Below are 6,000 nucleotides of genomic sequence, written 5' to 3' on the forward strand. Positions count from 1 at the left end.
GCCGGTTCATCTAGCGGTAACTCCTTACCGCCAAACGAACCGGCGGCAGGGTGATATTTTTGCAAAAAAATATAGCGACATATATTTTTGATAAATCGAATAAAAAATAATATAAAAATAAAAAAAATTCGCCGACCGGCCCTGCCCTAGAATTGCATGCAAATGGACTCAAATGGTCCCACACTTCACGTGGGCCGCTTGAAATTTCTCCCGTCCTTGGCATATCTGTTGTTAGCCCACACAGCAGTCGTGTCGATCTCCTGGAAATAGAAACATAACCCGCAACTTTGGGGGTTGCTAAAGGGTGAAGTGACTGACTGGTACGGGGAAAACTTTGTCGCCGGTTGTCGGGTACCATGATTAGGGGCACCCTAATCAGTAGATTAAAATCGTCCTAAAAACGCAAATACATGCTGGGCAACCGGGTCCACAAAGGCCTACAACATTCTTCCAATCCGGAAGAAAAGAAAGGACTCAAAGAAGCCCAATACGCAGCCCACGTACACAGTGCGGCCCATCCAAGCTCACTCGAACCCACGGGTGATCTCCGCCTCGCTTGAGGGCTCCCCGTCGAGGCCCTCGACCGCGCCCCGTGTCTCTGCCTCGCTCGAGGGTAGCGAGCCTACCCTCGGGGGAGCGGATCGTCTTCGCCTCGCTCGAGGCCACCCCTCGACGGAAAGGACAAACGACCCTTACGCTCACCTGCCCGCCGTACGAAGGCATTAAATGTCAACCACTCCTCCACAGCGCCCGGGTCAGACGGCGTCAGGCCGCCATTCCCCACAGTGGCTGTGACCGGAGTCCCGTCCGCCAACCCCGGTCACTGCTCCGTCATTCCAGACGCTGCGACGCCACTGTGGGAACCTGCGATGCTGTGTGAGACGTGCTCGGCACTGCTCCGACCACTGTGCTGCCAACTCTCCATACCTCCTTCAAACTTTCCCCTCCACGGAGCCCTCGAACGGCATGGGCACGACCATCGGAAGCGGCTCCGGCCATGGACAGGACAAGACCTTGGCCTGCAGGACCCTCAGAACGTCGCCACACCACGCCTGGAGGACAGTACCCCCTACAGCAACGACCACGCCACCCGCTGGAGCTACAAGGGCACCGGCGCGATCTCCGCAAGGCTGGGGACGACGCCCAGGACGACTGCCACGCCAGACGCCATACCCCGCAGTATAGTTTCTACTGTGCTCGATCACTGCACCCCCGCGATTCAGGGAGAAGATGACGACTTACTCGATCTTCTATGCATGTACACCGATCCTTCAGGTGAGCTTTATCTTAAGGGGGATTGATCCGGTAGAACACAACACTCAGTACCACTCACAGAGCACATACGCTCTTCTGAGCCCCGATATTGGCACCCGCCTCAATCAACTCCTCCTCTAGCAGAGACCTGGGAGCTTCCCTCCCTCTCTCGCCTCGCTTGTACCCCCTACTACAGGCACCCTCGGTGCAACACAGTACAGTGCTCTCGCACACCCCTTTGCTGGACATACGGCCGAAATTAGGATAAACCCGTGCGTGACTGTGTTGCCTCTTGCATCAACCATCTGGGACGAGGAACACGCAGCATCATCACTAGTTGGGACCGGACCGCCGGGTCAGGACACCGACAGTTGGTGCGCTAGGTAGGGGCGTTGTGTGACATTTCTCTTTTGTTCCCATTTGATCTCCAGGGATGGCGAGCAGATCCAACCCATTTCCCATGGGTGCCTCGGATCCGCTCCCAGCGGGATACGAGATTCGGTTCGGGAGTCTTGAGTTCAGGGCAACCGGCAACGGTTACCTCATGGAGCTCCTCTCGCCCAGACGAAACCCCGACACTCTGACTTCACCAGCCCGGCGCAACAGGCGCTCGGGCCAGTGCTCGCGACAAGCGCGCATGGAGCAGCGCAGGGCGGCATGCCTCAGCTCCCCCACGTGGGTTGAGGTTGGCATGTCGCAACTCAGCGTCGCGGCTGACAGAGCCACCACTTCGTCATCACATGCCCCGACGCCATCTGCGCCGGCACCATCATCGACTGTAGCCCTGGCGCCTTCCAGGGAAGGCGCGACTGCGCCATCGACCTTTCCCTTCGGGATGCGCAACACTGCCACCTATGCCTCTTCATCCAGCACTAACTTCACCGAGTACGAGGATCTGCCGGGTCATCACCTCCTCTCGATCCGCAACCTCATCGCGTCATCTCCTGACGACTCCTACCCCGAGACGGCGGGCTCGATCGCCGACGACATCAGCTTCTTCATGGACAACTTCACGGCCGAGGACGCCGAGGACTACTCCGGGGTCCGAGACCTCGATGCTTTCCGATCGTTCCAGCTTACGGCAGCTTACTGCCTCACCTGCTCCGAGGACTCCAGCGAGGGGGATTACGATCCCACTCGGGAGTGCTTCATGGTCTAGCTCGCAGACGGGCAAATCGGCGACGCTTCGGGCAATGACGGGAATGGTGGGGCAGACGCGCAGGCAAACCAAGTAGTGGTGCCTGTCGCGACCCCTTCTTCTTCGTCAGGTTCGACGGCGCAGTAGGCACAGCTGGTGCAACTCAAGGAGCTTCAAGCCAGGCTCAACGAGCAGCGCCGGTAGACGCAGGAGCTGCACACTATGCTCAAGCAATAGCGCACCGCGCATGGCGCACAGGCCCGGGCGGCGGGGCACGTCGCCCGGGAACGAATCCTAGCTGACATGTCGACAAACCACCGGAACTAAAGACGCCCAGCGAGAAACTTATCACTGCGGCCTACCTACTCCAAGCAATGTCCGAGCCATCTACGACTTCGGGTCGCAACCTGCGCTACGAGGCACAGGTGCTCATCGAGCAGGCTGCTGCGTAGCAGGCTGAGAGCTCTGTGTCTCGCATGCGCTCGACAGTCCCGAAGACCGGAGGTGCGGCAGTGCGGCACACCAAGGCCGCGAGGCCTCGGCGCACTCTCCCCTAGAAGGAAAGGGCAAGGCAGCAGCAGCAGACGGGGCGAAGGAACCCTCGGTGCACGACCGCATCAGAAGGACTCCTGCAAGGGAGCGACTCGACGACACGCGCGGACACGCTGGCGACGGCGTCGCCCGCAACGTCATCAATGACAGGAAGTAACCCCTCGACGGGGTGGTCGCTTCGACCCCGAGCACGACAGGGGCGAGTCACCGGAGCCTCCGGGCACCTGTGTGTTCAGCCAGGAGATGCGTACCGCTCCCTTTCCCCCGCGCTTTCGACAGCCCACCACCCTCGTCAAGTACTTAGGAGAGACCGATCCCGCGGTCTGGCTCAATGACTACCGCCTAGCATGCCAGCTGGATGGTGCGACGGATGACGCGGTCATCATCCGCAACCTCCCCCTTCATCTTGCTGATGCCACGCGAACGTGGCTCAAGCACTTGCCCGCGGACCAGATCCACGACTGGGCCGACCTAGTCAAGTTTTCATGGGCAACTTCCAGGGCACTTACGTGCGCCTTGGGAACTCCTGGGACCTCAAGGGGTGTCTGCAGAAGCCCAATGAGTCCCTGCGCGACTACGTGCGGCGCTTCTCCAAGCAATGCACCGAGCTCCCCAGCGTCACCCATGTCGAGGTCATCAACGCCTTCCTCGAAGGCACGACATGCAGGAACCTGGTGCACGAGCTTGCGCGAAGCCGTCCCGCCAGTACCAATGAGCTGTTCGATGCCGCCACCAACTACGCCGCCGGCGAGGAGGCAGTTGGTGCCATCTTTGACGACAAGGCGAACAAGCGCAAGGAAGATGCGCCCGCAGAGGGCGGCAGCACAAAGACCAACGCCCCCGCCAAGAAGCAAAAGCGGGGGAAGAAAGGAAAGAAGCCAGCCCCATCGAACCAGCGCGGACCAGGTCAGGCGGAGGACTCCGACGAGGCCTTCGTCGCTGCCTCGGACCGCAAAGGACCTCGAGGCCCCTCTCGAGGCGGTGGCGGCCTGTTCGACGACATGCTCAAGAAGCCATGTCCATACCACAAGGGCTCGGTCAACCACACCCTCGAGCAGTGCGAGATACTCCGGAAGTACTACAACCGCGTCGTGCATCGCGACAAGTACAAGAAGAAGGATGCTGGCGACAAAGGTGGAGACGACGAGTTCCCCCCGGTGGAGAACACCTTCTTCATCTTCGGAGGGCCGACGACGAACATGACCTCTCGACAGCGCAAGCGTGAGCGCCGGGAAGTCTTCTCCGTCACCAAGGCCACACCATCCTACCTCGACTTGTCAGAGGACACCATTTCCTTCGGCCGCGAGGACCACCCTGACTACATCCCACACCCGGGACGGTACCCGCTTGTTGTCGACCCCATCATCGGCAACACCCGCTTCTCCAAGGTGCTCATGGACGGAGGCAGCAGCCTCAACATCATGTACGCCCACACCTTGGAGCTCATGGGGATCAAATTGAACAAGCTCTGCTCCAGCACATTGCCATTCCATGGCATTGCGCCGGGCAAGCGAGTCCAACCCCTCGGCCAGATCGACCTACTCGTCCGCTTCGGCACGGCAGCCAACTTTCGCAAGGAAGTGCTCACCTTCGAGGTGGTGGGGTTGCAGGGAGCCTACCACGCCATCCTTGGCCGTCCCTGCTACGCCAAGTTCATGGCCATCCCTAACTACACCTACCTCAAACTGAAGATGCCGGGTCCAAAGGGTGTCATCACCGTAGGCTCCTCGTTCGAGCACGCCTACGAGTGCGACGTCGAGTGTGTCGAGCACGCGGAGGCTCATGCGGAGGACGAGGCCCTCGCAGCCACCCTCGACAAGATGGCAAGCGAGGCCTTGGACTCCACACACCGGCACGCAGGCAGCTTTGAACCCGCCGAAGGAATCAAGAAGGTGCCCCTCAACCCGAATCACCCCGACGACAAGGCGTTGCAGGTCAGCGCCACCCTCGACAGCTTATAGGAAGTGGTGCTTATCGATTTCCTCCACGCCAACACAGACATCTTTGCGTGGAGCCCCTCGGACATGCCTAGCATATCGAGGGAGGTCGCCGAGCACTCCCTTGACATCCGACCCAACTCCAAGCAGGTGAAGCAGCGTCAGCGATGCTTCGACGAGCTCAAGCGCCGGGCGATCGGCGAGGAGCTGCAGAAACTTCTGGCGGTCGGATTCATCAAGGAGGTATTCCATCCCGAGTGGCTAGCTAATCCTGTATTAGTAAATAAAAAGAATGGAAGTTGGAGGATGTGCGTAGACTACACTAGTTTAAATAAGGCATGTCCGAAGGTTCCCTTTCCTTTTCCACATATTGATCAAATTGTTGATTCAACTGCGGGATGCGAACTTTTATCCTTTCTTGATGCTTATTCTGGTTACCACCAAATCGAGATGAAAGAGTCTGACCAGCTCGCGACCTCTTTTATCACACCATTCGGCATGTACTGCTATGTCACGATGCCTTTTGGCCTCAGAAACGCCGGAGCTACATACCAGCGGTGTATGCTCCACGTATTCAGGGACCATATCGGGCGGAACGTAGAAGCATATGTCGATGTCATCATTGTAAAATCCAGAAAGGCGGACGACCTGGTAGCCTATCTCAGGATCGCGTTCGATTGCCTAAGGGCCAAAGGGGCAAAACTCAACCCCGAGAAGTGCGTGTTCGGAGTCCCTCGAGGCATGCTCTTGGGCTTCATTGTCTCCCAGCGGGGCATTGAACCCAACCCTGAGAAAGTCTCGGCCATCACTCGGATGGGACTGATCCGGGACCTAAAGGGGGTACAGAGGGTCATGGGATGCCTAGCGTCCCTTAGCCGATTTATCTCGCGCCTCGGCGAGAAAGACTTGCCTCTGTACCGGCTCCTAAGGAAGTCCGAACGCTTCTCGTGCACCCTCGAGGCTCAAGAAGCCCTCGACAGGCTGAAGGCATCGCTCACTCATGCCCCATTCTCACACCACCCATAGACGGCGAGCCCCTCTACCTGTATATAGCTGCGACGACCCAAGTGGTTAGCGTGGTGATCGTTGTCGAAAGACAAGAGGAGGGCCATGCTCTGC

The sequence above is a fragment of the Panicum virgatum genome, chromosome 3N (genome assembly GCF_016808335.1).
Source record: "Panicum virgatum strain AP13 chromosome 3N, P.virgatum_v5, whole genome shotgun sequence".
Taxonomy (NCBI): domain Eukaryota; kingdom Viridiplantae; phylum Streptophyta; class Magnoliopsida; order Poales; family Poaceae; genus Panicum; species Panicum virgatum.